Source organism: Passer domesticus, chromosome 6 (genome assembly GCF_036417665.1).
Source record: "Passer domesticus isolate bPasDom1 chromosome 6, bPasDom1.hap1, whole genome shotgun sequence".
Taxonomy (NCBI): Eukaryota; Metazoa; Chordata; class Aves; order Passeriformes; family Passeridae; genus Passer; species Passer domesticus.
In genome coordinates this window covers 56,174,976-56,188,948 of record NC_087479.1, presented here as the reverse complement: position 1 = coordinate 56,188,948, position 13,973 = coordinate 56,174,976, and the positions used below count along the sequence as shown (strand labels likewise).

The window sequence follows — 13,973 nt, the reverse complement described above, 5'->3', positions numbered from 1 at the left end:
CAATAAGACAAAAGTCCCAAGGAGAAATCAGATTGTAATAGCAAAACACAGTAGAGTCTAATATGTAACAGAGCCTCTTGTGCAAAACCCAAAAATTTACATTTTAAAAAAAGAGATAAATTTATTCAAAAATCTGCCTAGAAAACATCAACACTTATAGCAGACAATCAAAAGATACTTTTATCACATACATAGAGGCAAAAAACCCCAAAACCAACCATAATAGAGCAACAGATCCATTCTGAGAAGCATATCTCAAAGAATTTCAGAAAAAATGCATTTACTTCATTTGTATAGGACTACTTCCTATCAAAAGGTAAATGATAAATAATGCTGAATAACCTCAGCAAATATTTAAACCACATAATTCTATTTCATGCCTATAATTTGCCTTTGTTACAACAGAATAAGCCATAAGTAGGTGATTCACAGATAAATTCCATGAAAAGACCAAAATGTATGGTTCCCATCTCAGAATATGTGAGCAGATCTGCTTTCAGCAATATAGATTATTTAGTCTAGCAACTTAGACTGAGCAATAAAAGTAGTAAACAAAGTTTGTAGACCTTGGGTGTGAATCCTCAAGCTCATACAACACTCTTAACTGGATATTCTCCAATAAATGAAATATTTAGGAGTTTAGGTAACATAACTCTCTACAAGCATTCAGAAAGTTTTTGCTAACTGGTATAAAGATTTATAGAACCCCCAGTGAATTTATTTCACATCTTATGCTGTCTGGCAGTTGCTTTATTTCAAATAAATAAGTGGTGAGGGAAAGAAAAACCCAAATAACCCTGGAGAAACTAAGAGCATTGACAATTTGCATCATTAATTCAACTTGAAGTGTAGGAACTCACTTTTCACCTGCAACTAGAGTTTGTTTTCCATCAAAACCACCCAGCACTGCCCAGTGGCCCATGACAGGGCTTTAAGACACACATTTCACAGGGGTTTTACAGCCATTTAACCTTCTAGAAGGCCACATGGCTTTGGAGGTGCAAGAAAAGCAATCCTTTATTTTTTTTTGTGATGTGGTGAAGTCAGCACGTGATGCACCCGACGTTTTTCCATAAACTTTTTGTATTGCACAAGTGATGGTCTCCATTTAAAAGTAGAAGAGCAAAAGCCTTTTTCCTATGATGATCTTTTCAAGCAGAATGAGTGAAGAGTTATGGCAAGCTGATACCACTTCTAAGATGTTTAACACAAGTATCATAATTGTCACTTAATGGGTCAGGAAGCAAAGACAGACTTGTCTCAGTGGTGTTGTCTGCTCTCTATAGATCACACTTATTTTCCCTTCATATTTAGGAAATGTAATTAAGTCTAATTCAAATTACAATAATTACACAAAGCCTTTTTTTTTTCTTTCTAGTTAATCCTCTGAATATTTTATTTGCCAAGGCATACAATTTTCCAAAAAGAAAACATTAACTTATGTGGCCCGTATGGAATTTTTAAAATTATATGATAATCCAATATGGTTCCCTGCAATTCATTACTTATTATTGCAATTTATTAACTAACTGTTAATTAGTTAGATTATGTGTGAAATATTTTGTAATGAGCCCATTCCCTTTCTATGACTTAAAAAAAAAAATCATTCTAATGAACCATTTTTCTGCATTTATAAAAGATATCTGGACTTTGTAATTTAAGCAATGTGTTATAATTTATATGACCGTAGACTTAAAGATTCTGAGAACTATAAACCACCTTTTGTGATACTGCAATATCCCTACTACAACCAAACAATAATTGGAGAAGGTTGTGTATCTGATATTATAACTGAATCCTGTACTACTTTGGCAGTAAGTGCAATATTATTGATTGCAAATGGAGGAGGGGAAAAAAAGAAAGCAGGAAAACACCTCAAATAATTCTTCAACCAGGAGGGCAGAAGAGGATTAAAAGAAAGCCTTTAATAGTCAGCATGTGCAAATCTCTTTTGGAAATGAGCCAACAGACTGGATCAACATGGATTTTCTTGCAAGAAAGCAAGTTACTGTTTGTTTTGTACAAGTTAACTACAAGTTACTACTACTATGCGAGCAGAGAAACAGATCATTAAATAGAAAAATTCTTCCATGACATCTTCTTAAGAGTATGTTTTTCAACAGTCCTGAGGTGCTGCCCCTCTTGAAATTTCATTTTATACATGAAATTTCCCTTTGCTTTCTAAAACAAGGAATGCACTCCCCTTCCTTGCCTGAATTTTGAATAGGAAAACGTGAGCACCCTCAGGTTTGTGCCAGCAAAGCCCTGTATGTCAAGGCTGGAAATGTTTCCAGAATCATGCTTAGAACCACTCACACATTCTGCATTTAGCTGGGAATCTGTGTCTGATTCTTTAATCTCCAAATACACCCTGCAGGCTGTGCACCAGATAGAGTACCATGAGATAAAGCCCTGAAGGGAAGAAGGGCGCAAGGAAGCTGGTTCATCTTCAGGGATCATCTCCTCCAAGCTTAGCAGTGATGCATCCCAACACAGTGGAAGTCAGGCAAAAATAGTTGAACAAGAGCTCCTGAGCAAACCCAAACGCAAAAAGGAAGGCTGCAGATGGTGGAGGCAAGGATGGGTAACATGTGAAGAATAAAGAGTAATTGTTTGAGCAGTCAGGGATCAGGTGAGAAAAGCCAAAGCTGTGACAGAATTAAATCTGGACAGGGACGTCAGGGCAGCAAGAAAAGTTTCTATAGAAAGCTGGTGATGAAAGGAAGACTAGAAGAAATGTGGGGCCTCTCCTGAAGCAAATGGGAGACCTGGTTGCATGGAAGAGGGAGAAGGTTGAGGTTTTCAGCAGCTGTTTTTGCCTTGGTCTTTACTGGCAAGTGCTCCAACCACTGTGCCAAGAGAGAATGAAGGGTCCCTGACTGCCGGAGACAATCAGGTCTGAGAGCATCTGAGGAACCTGAAAGGGCACAGGAGGTCCATGGGACCTGATGGGAATTCCTCAGGGATCTGCACAGGTAACATCTTTGCCAGCAGCCTGGGGGATGCCTGTCCTAGAGCAGAGGCTGGGCAGAGCTAAAGAATAAAGCAGGGATTCATTCCAAGGATCTCCTCCATGGATGCACCTTGGGCAGCACCAGAGCCCAGCCAGGGCTGCACCCAAGATGAACCCAAATGGTCCCAAAATGCACGAGCGCTGCCGGGGTCTCTCCCTGGGATCAGCTCTGCTCCATGTGCACATTGCAGTTCAGTGTCCAGTTCCAGCTGCAGCCCCTGCAGTCCCATCCTGCTTGTTTTTCTCTCTGCAGCCCACGGGGTTTGTGCTCTTGGGCTGAGATTGGGATCATTTGTCCTTGGTGTCCAGCTGGAGCAGGAATTGTTTTGTCTCCCTGCTCTGTGCACAGAGCTCACCATGCCCTCATGTGAAGCCCAGACCCACACACTAAAGCAGCACAGAATGTGAGAAATAGAAAAGCCAAACCTGAGCCATCATAGGCAGTGGGATGGAGAGCAGCCTCAGCAGCCTTGCTGACAACACCAAGCTGTGTGTGCAGCTGGAGTGAAGGGATGCCATCCAGAGGGACACTGACAGCCTGGAGAGGCTCAGAAGAACCTCAAGAAATAAAACAGGGAAAAGTGTGAGGTCCTGCACTGGGGCTGGGGCAAACCCAAACACAAGCTGGGTCTTGGGAATATTTCTTGACTGAAGAAAAATCCAGGCCTAGAGGTCATGATAGGATTCAACCTTTACAAATGGTACAGATGTCATTAGTCTATAGGTGGTAGTAGACAGAAATAAAGCTTAAAAAGCCTGCTGCTCAATGGTGATGCTCAACACAAAAAAATCCACAGAGAAATCCAAGTTCAATCAGCCTCTCTCCTTAGATCCCTAATGATTTTTCCTATGTGCCATCTGAAAATATATTAACGCTGCAGAATCCTGATGTTGGCCAAAATGTCCCATTTAAGTCCGTTTCCAATTATTATCTTGTCATTTATATTCATTTTCCCTTAACAGAGCAAGGGTATAGCACAATAAATAATCCTGCTGTGGTCACATACATTTCAAAGACTTGACAGGCCAGACAGCTGCAGAAGCCCTGTCTGTATTTCAGATGACCTAAATTTTTTTGATCAACATAAACTGATGTAATAATAATCAGTGGAGGCAGAGAAAGGTGTATTCCAAGCAATCTATGCTCGTGTGGGTTTCCCCCAACAGTTATTTCAAGTCACATGCGCTTCCATGCATCTATATTCTTAAAATGCTTTTATACTTTGTGTTATGTCTCTTGATCTGACTGTTGCTAAAAAACCAAAAAAGTTCAGAGCTACAGTATTTTTTGTCTCTGGAAGGACAGTGGGAATATGCTATATATCAAAGTAAATGTTGTGCTACTTGTAACAGACATTGCATCTCATGCAAATGCCATGAATTTTGGCTGCACTTGATACTTTGCTGGCACTAAAATCACCAAACCTAAGAGTAAAGGACTCAAAATTACCAATAAAACCCTCACACCTAAGAACATCCATGAGAAACTACAGGTGTATTTCATAATCTATAAGCAAAACCCAACACAATTTCTCTCCAGGCTTGCAAGCAACTGATTCCTTCATACAGCATTTTGTATGTCCCATTCTAGGACAGCACAAACCCAGAAAGGTAATCCTTGCAAGGCTGGTTATTTATATGTCTTCCTGGGTTAAGAAATATTGGAAATATAAAAAAAAAAACAACTGACATAGATGATTTTACATATTTACAGTCTTTCACTTTAAAATTACTCACATGCAGACTTCTGACTGCTCAGTGAAGCAACTCTCCTGTGTATGTTCCTTAGCAGATATCCTTGAAGAAAAATGTCACCATCAACTTGCTAGACTGAGAAGGTTTGTAGTAGTCCAACCTTGTTTGTTTGGGGTTTTTTTTCAAATGACAATTTTACAGAATAAACATCCTAAATGCTCCAGTATAGCAAAAAGATTGTGTTTCATTATCCCTTGGATCACTAGGCAGTGAGAGGAAGGAGGAGTGTCAAAATTGTCACCATCACTTTCTCAAAGGTCTCCCCTAAGGATGCACCCCACCAGGTCACCATGGACTCAGAGTTTACACATTCTTAAAACAGCTTTAAAGGCTCTCTGACAGCCAGCCTCTAAAGCACCTTATCTTGATTTAATGCTCATTAGAGAAGAATTAAGTAGGCTAACACACTCACAATGAAGCTTACATGAATGGTTCAAGAATGCCTGCATTATGTTCCAACTATTTTTTTCAGAGAGCAAAGTAGTTACCAAACACTGATCACATAAAACATATTCAGTTCCCACCACTAAATATCACAACTTGGACATCACAACTTCCCTCAACACTTTCTCCTGACCTAACAATCAACAACTTCTCTGTGGCCTGTACTTTATTTCTTATTTCCCCATCAACACAGTGTACACCATCAGAGCAGGGAATTACTCTGTGTTATGCTATGAAACACCCCATGTCAGTTCTGTGTAATCCTTGACAAGTCTTTCCTGAAAAAAAAAAACAAAAACCTCTGTGCACCAAGTCAGAGAGTTCCTCAGTTCTTAGCTCCAAGCCTTTCGGTACTGCAGTAGTTTGAATTTAAATTTTTAGTGATGAACAAATATTCTTTCCACATATATTGTATACTTCAACACACTACTGACAGTTTTAAAAACTGACACATTAAAATAATTGCCTAGCTATGTATTTAAACAATTAAGTCATTATTAATTCAGTAAATGCCATAATAGGCTTTTAGAAATTACAAAAGAATCCTTTCCCATGACATACATCGATATGATATTTGTCTAACTAGGTGATCTGCTTATTATTCACTAATTTAATTCTTTCTTGAATTATGTAGCAACAAAATGCACAAAAGAACAAAGTTATGCTCCATAATTATTTGACAGGATAAGTTTCAAAATCCTGACATGCCAAACTAACAAAAAACACCTTAGCGCCATCACAGGACCTCCCAACTCACTTGGCACCACAGGGTTAATCTCACACATTTAATATCCTACCGCAAACAAGAATAATTGTAGCAAGAACCAAGGTCTTAGGGTAACTTTGGTAAGACCAAGCTCCTTCTTCAGAACACAACAGTAAAAAAGCCATGCAAATGGAGATGAATGGAGCACAAGCCACCGAGGTAATTAAAAATGTATTTTCCATCTCCTAGTAATTGAATTGTGTACAAGCTGCAAGTTAATGAGGTCATCTACCCTCGAGCACTGACAGGAAAGCAGGAATAATTATCTTTCAATTTTTTCTTATGTAGCAATTAATTTTAACCATTCGCCTGCAGCCCACTCCCACTTCCCTCATTCCAGTCAGTCAAAGTCGGGGCTAAGCTGAATTGACAAGCAATTGATACAGTGGCAGCACGGAGCCACCGAGGCAGGCAAGGTAATCACGGGGCTGCAGCTGTTGAGGGCTAAGAGCTTCCAGGTGAATGTCACCTGAGATTTTGCATTCTGCCACTCGCAGGGCTGGGGACACACAGCACATCTGCTGCCAGGTGGGCAGGGAGGGGACGCAGACTCGGGAAGGGAGCAGAAGGATGGACAAGGATTGATGAATGGACAAGACTAGAAAGAAAAATGTCTTTTTTTGCTGTTGTTTTTGTTTCTGTGTTTTAGTTCAGGGTTTTGGTTTGTTTTTGGGGTTTTTTTTTGTTTTTTTTTTTAGAGCTCATCTAAATCATTGAGTACTGCAAACTACAGCTTATTTAATAAAAACAACAGTGCAATGCCTTGGCTCTTAACTCAAAACCCAATTAGACTCAAACCCTTATGATGCCTCCTGTAACTATCTGACATGAACTTCCAGCAACTCTACACTTCAGAGGAACAAAACACATGCCAAGCCAAATCTGTGAGAGCAGGATATAAAGAGGAGTTTGGCACTTTGGTCTGTGGACCAAGGCCTCACAAACACTGTGCAGATGTCCACATTTGTAACTGGGCTGGCAATCTCTGCAGTCCTCCCTTTGGCCTGAATCATCTTTCAACAGCTAAAATGAGCAGTTCTGCTCACAAAAAAAGCAGGCAACACCACCAATGTAACAAATGGACTTAAACATTTCACTTAAATGATCAAGATAAAGGAAAGGGCCTTAAGTGTTTGATTAATAATACCTTTTCTCCCTCAGTGAAGACTACAAGTATTGTTAGGACATTGCTTGCTGGATGGAGTGCACAGGAAGGCCATCTGAGCCCACACCAAAATGACGACTTGTCCCAGCTGTGCTCAAGTTAAACTTCTACAATTACTGATTTTTGACTAGTTTAGAAAGAAACCCTTTCCCAACAGCAAAAAAATCTAACTCAGATATCTTGTATTCATGAACTGACAATGATCATGTCTTACCTGGCTGAGCAGAGCAGCAAACCTGCCTGCCAAGTAAAAGTTCTCTGCATGTGCAAAAGGTATTAAAATGTCTTTCCTACATGCACTACTTCACCTGGAGAGAAGCTCCATAAAAGTGGCAGAAATTATTCAATGTCAGCAGGGGTGTAAAGAGAGAAGAAATCTGACATTTGCCATGGATTCCAAGTCCACAATCCATGTGCCTCCTCCTAACACACTTGTGAGCCAGTTCGAGTTGTTCTGAAGTTGATTTATTAATTTCAGACATTTCCAACAAATTTCCTTTTAGCTGAGCATAATCATCAAACTATAGCTTAGCAGAGAAGGTGCCAGAAGTTGGTCCCTGGTGTTTTACCTCATTAGAAATGCAAGCAGTGGTTACTGTGTGGGTGAAAGTAGGCAACACCTGGAAAAGTGGTACACATAAAGGTCACCCAGCTTCTGTATAAAATTAGCATCAGGAATGAAACCAAAGGCAAGCAAATGCCAACATGTACACACTGGAGGGAGAAGGAGTCATCACTTTCTTTTGAGCACCTAAAGAATATAACATAATATGACAATGCAGTAATTCCGTAATAGCAGTAATTTCTATACATTTATTTTATCTCCTGACTTTCTATGTTCTCTGAAACAGAGGCTTCTACTCTTCTTCCTATTGATGCTGCTTTTCACAATCTAAAAGCTGTCAAGCTATCAATAGACCAGTAAATGGAAAATAAGTCTGTTTCTCCTAAAATGTAGATGAACTTTTGTTTCAAGCAGGAAACTTCATGATCTCAATTTCTCATGTCACCTGATGCAATTCTGTAGCACATGCACAGATCAGCCACTTCACAAATAGCAGCAAAATGAGTTCTTGAGGGAAAAATTTATGTCTTTTTCTTTTTCCTTCAGTGCTGAGAAGTACCCAAGAGACTGGAAATTAAACGTGTATTTATTTTGAGAAATCACAAATGAAAACAAGGGCACTGACTCACATTTTGTAAACCAGAAATATTATTGGGTAATCGCAAAACAAAACCCAAAACTTTTGATCAAAATTTAAACAGCAATTGGACAAAAACCCAAGCCCCAAATCAGAACAAAACAATAATTCAACTTCTCCTGCAAATCTCCAGTAGCTGAACTAAGAGAAGGTAAGTGCAGACCTGGGACAGTTGTGAATACTTGTGACAAGTTCAGATGAACAGCAATCAGTAAGAGTGTCACAAAGGAAAGCACATCCATAAAGCTGCTGTTCATCACTCATAATTAAACTCATTTGGAAACACTACACACACGGACATGATGGAGAGATGTGAATTGTACTACAAAGACAAAATCACTCTCAGTGGTTAGTTAAGTGTTGTCAGTCAATCCCAACCATTTCACAGCCAGCCCTCTCTCTCTGTAATGGCAGATTAAACTTGGCAGGCTTGATGGGGCGTAATAAACTTCATGTAGCTACCACTCCTCCTCTTTTTGCAAAGCTAGGCCATGTTCATCCCTTTAGGTTCGCTCCTGAAACCCAGATAAAACAAGGAGATCACTTTCCATGTCCTCTGGAGGTTCTGCATGAGCAGGGGAAGTTCAGACCCACCTGCACAAAGTGAGGAGGTTGCTTGGTGCTCTCTGCTGCCTCTGAAGTGCAGAGGGACAGAGGAACACAGCACTGACTCAGAGCCAGGGATAAAGAGCAAAGACAGGGCTCCAGCAGCAGGGCAGCATCAGGTGGCTTCTGCTCTGAACACACAACGTTTGCTGTGCCAGGTAAAGGCTCCCTCCTGGGGAGCATCCTGCCCCACACAGGAAACAGGGGATGGTCCCTCGGGTAACCTCGCTCTTTCCTGGGGTTTGTTTGCTGTGCATCTCCCAGCATCCAAAACTGCTCTCCTGGTGTGTTTCTAAGGCACAACCCTACTTAATCCTCTCAGTATGTGTTTACAAACCTGTTGTCCATCAGTTTGACTGCTCCATCCTTGAACCTGCAGATGTTGTGTTTCTGCAACTTTCTGTAGCAATTGATTTTCCAGTTTCACTACCCATGGGGTTAATACTTTCTCTGCATGCTTGTCTTCTATTTGTTTAAAACTCTTATATTAGGCCAACAAAGTGTCTATTTCCCTGCTTTTCTGTCATGAACAGAGCAGAAACAATAGGTAGTTACTCCTAAAGCTCAGTATAAGTCACAGAACTTCAAAAGGAGAGGAAGAAGAAAAAACAACAACAACAACAACAACAACAAAAAAAAAAGACGAAAAAGGGGAAAAAAAGACAAAAAGGAAAAAAGGGGGGGGAAAGGAAAAATGGGGAAAAGCGGGGGGGAGGAGGGAAAAGGGGGGGAGAAGGGGGGGAGAAAGGAAAAAGGGAAAAAAAGAAAAAGGGGCAAAAAGATAAAAGGAAAAGGAGCAAAAAAGGCAAAAAGATAAAAGGAAAAGGGGCAAAAAGGCAAAAAGATGAAAGGAAAAGGGGTGAAAGGAGCAAAAGGGGCGAAAGGGGAAAAAAGGGGGAAAGGGAAAAGGGAAAAAAGGGAAAAGGGAGAAAAAAAGGAAAAAGGGGAAGGAAGAAGGGGAAGAAAAAGGAAAATTAACTTGAGTTATAGGACATGAAAATGATGTGACATTTTAAAAAAGGAAGCATGGTGAAAAAAAAAGATTTAGATAGGTTCTTATGGGTAGAAGGTAAATTTTGATGATGCAAGAATTAGTCTTTTGTGATAATTTTTAATATTTAGCGCTGGCAAATTTTCTTTCACTTATTAATATCAGATATATTATTTATCTTATATATATACATATCATATGTCCACATATCTCCACATTAAAATGTTTTGGAAATGTTGCCCTTGTTTGCTACAACTACTTCTTGCAACACACTCCTACGTGACTTTTATATGTCCAACTCCTGTAAATATAAGTCTTCAAATTTGGATTATTCCCCTTTTGTGCCATTCTGCAATGTAGATCTGGTGAAGGTGGGCATATGAAGAATTAGCCACAGAATTGTCACCCTTCAGATCCAAAAGCAAAGTCCTTCCTTGAGTCAAACCAGGATTAGCTGCTGCTTGGGGTGACCTTGACAAAGGGCAGCACCCCTACACCTTCATTTACATCAAAGTGCATAACATTGTCACCTGGCTGCCAGAAACCTCCATGGTCAGGAGAAATCATGCAACCCAAAAATGCAGGTTGAACACTTTCTCTTTAAAAATCAGAATCCTAAAAGTTAGATAGCATTCTGAAATAAGCCACAGACAGAATACAAAGCAAGAAGCAACATTAAATGCTTTAGTCTCGAAAAGCACATGGAGTAATGTCATTGGTTTCTCCACAATCAAAAAACTTTGAGCACATGAATTGAAATCTCTGCTTGGATGCTGAAGCATAAAGGAATTCTTGTTCCCACCACCCTGCAGCAAGACATTTCCCCAGGCACATGGGAATGATTACACCTTGATACAAATTTTTTTAAATGCAACCTGTTCTTTCCAGTAGTGATCTGCACAGGAGAGCTGATATGATTTAATCCTGCAGAAAATATATGAACACTGACATTTAATCCTATAGAAAAGGCATCAACACATCCTAAACACTGGCATAAGACAAATACAATGTTCAATTTTGCCTAAATTTGATAACCAAAGTGCCACTTTGAAAGGTAGAACTTCCCATACAGCCATCTCATCCCATCTATGTTTTTAAGTGCAACTAATTTTGATATAGCATAGGTTTAACACTCAACTGAGAAAATTGCTCACCATCCCCATCTGGTTTTCTGCACCAGATTCCTTACAAGATATTCTTCCTATTACTTTGAGAACACTAAAAGAAGCAACCTGACAGAACCTATTCAATCCATCACCTTCTCTTAGGGGGACATCCAAGAGCCCCAGCCCTGCTTACAAAAGTGCATTCCTAAATTGCCAGATTGCAAAAGAACATGGTCCCAGTCCAGAGGCATCTCCAACCTAAGCCTTGAAATTCAGCTTGCAGTTTTCCACTCAAAATATTTAACTTCTGATAATTGTAGGTAACAACTTTTAACTTGAGACGGGTCCAGTCACAGAATTGTCAGGGCTGGAAGGAACCTCTGGAGATCATCCCAGGTCCTTCTCAGCAGAGCTGCTCCCCAGCCTGTCCTGTGCTTCCAGTAACTCCTCCCCAGGTGCAGGACCCTGGTTGAAGCTGATTAAGTTTCTCTCTGTCCAACTCTCCAGCCTATAAAAAAATCCTACAGCAACATTTTCTCGTGAAGAGCTCCAGACACAGCAACAGAGTCGATAGGTTAATGCATCTTCTATAAGTGTTTACAGAACATAACTTTTTTTTTAATGCTAAAATAGATTATTACATAAACATGAAAGATTTTAGGCTGCACAATTAAATACTTCTGGTTTTATAAACATCCCATCTGCTCAACTGTTGCTTATCAATCATCCATATAGTTATTGTACTCTGTTGCTTGATCTGGCTTCACCTCACTGTGATAAATTGTGCTCAGCTGTACTGCACACCCTGTTCCAGGCACCATTTTCCCTGCCCTCCCCAAAGGGTCATGCAGGGCATGTACACTAAATATATTTTTACAGGGAATTTCACACAAATAGGGAAATAATTGATTGTTTCTTTGGGGGAAAAACAAACAACAACAACAAAAACCCAAAACAAACAGAAAACCACACAAAAATAAACCCCCCCAAAAAAAAAACCTCAAACCAAAACAACCCAAAATCCTCCAAAAAAAACCAAAACAATAAAACCAACCAAAAAAAATTTCCCCCCAAAAACAAACAAAAAACCCAAACGAACAACAAAAAAACAACAACAAACAAAACCAACCAACCAAAAACCCACCAAAACAAAACAAACCCAAAAACGGAGATGTTAAAACAACTCTGACCCCATGCAGTAAACAGGATATCATCTTTCCACACAAGCTCTCCCATACCAAGGGTCTGTGGCAGTCCAAGGGGTGGCTCTGGGAGATCAAGGCATGAAGAAAAGGACTTGGGGTGTGAATCATAGCACTAAAGCTGCCTCTGGGGCAGGGGATCCATTCCAATGGTCATAATGACATTTTCTGAAGGTCCCTGACAGTGCTGGTGGTTCTCCCCAGCTGTTTAACCATCAAATCAGGGTTATTCCAGAGGATCTCACTAAGCCTCACAGAACAGGTTGCTGACTGTGCTAGTCCATAATAATATTTTTTTAAGAAAACCCCAATTGATATTCTTTGTTGCCAGCACTATTTTAATTTCAAAAGCACCTTCATTTGAAGGCATTTCCATTCACCAGCTGGCTCAATATTTATTTCTCATCCCCCCCCTCTTCCAATCACACATGAAAATTAGAGGATAGGCAGAAGAGAATAAAGCAAAAAGTGGAAGATTTCAAGGGGTGTTCAGGGAGTAATTTATGGAAACAGCATGAATTTCTGCTCAAAGCAATGGGGAAATTCTGCTACCTCCAGACACCATGATTAAAACACTTCATATTAGTTCCAGCTAAGTCAATTTTTCTTAAATTGAAAACTCTGATGTAATAAGGTTTCATTAATTTTTTGGGGGGGGAATTGTCATTGTTCCTGCCTATCCAGAGATTGAATACAGGTCACATATGTTCAGTTACAGCAGGCTTAATATTCCCTCAGAGATTCTACACAAGTCAAGTTATTGTCTCTTGGCATCAACATTGATTTACTTGGATATTTTTTTATTTTACTCTTTTCATTGAAAACATTCTTCCTTCATTCCCATTTCATAATATTTTATTCCTTAGGTATTGTCTGAGAGGAAAAAAGTGATTTTAATTTCTAATACATAGGTGGAGATTACTTACTGAGTTAAAAAACTTGTACCAACAGTTGAGATATATGGCTCAGCACAAATTATACTCTGCAATTCTGATCAGCAGAAATTATCTATTTCATTCTCTCATTCAAATAAGGCATCCAACAATCCAGTATGTAATTGAATAAAAGAAAAAAGCATCCTAGAATTTTGAAGAATCATTTTCTGTGATATTAAGAGTATTCAGATTACTTGCTCCTTTTCCAAAGCATGATTCTATTGTTAGAAGGTAAATCCTGAATAACACGGGGTGTAATTTAATTTATTGTTCCAATTATCTTCAGAAGAGAAGATAGAAATTGAGGGAGATGCTACTGGGCCAGCACTGCTTCATAGCACATTTTACACTATTGACCAATGACATTGGATTAAGAGAAGAAAATGGAACTTAATTACCATATTTTCCTTCACAGAATATCAATTTTTTATTATAAATATTTTATGACAAATAAATTAAAGCCCTACTCAGAAAAAAATACATCGTGCATTCAATGCCCAGTCTGCTTTTGAGCAGGACTGAAGTTGAGCAAAGCAGTGCTGCCCCTGCATGAAATAAGTCAAATAGCACAGCATGAAATAAGTCTAGACTGCAAGAAGATCAAAGTAGCAAGATACCCCTGCTTTTCTTCCATTTCCTAGGATGCTCCCCTAGACCTGGGTTTCTTTCATGCCCATCTTTTAAAACAGTCATTTAACATTTACACCTGAATTTATTCCAGCTGTAAATCCCCCACCTTTAATACAGCCAGCTTGTTTGGGGACAGCTATACAGCAGCATCCCTTGGT

At 39.5% G+C, this 13,973-nt stretch overlaps 1 long non-coding RNA gene across 7 annotated transcripts in view; it reads right to left on the bottom strand.

Annotated features, from left to right (window-relative positions):
- LOC135303827 (uncharacterized) overlaps positions 1-13,973 on the bottom strand; it is a 113,332-nt gene that overhangs the window by 47,222 nt on the left and 52,137 nt on the right. The gene's annotated exons all lie outside the window — the stretch shown is intronic.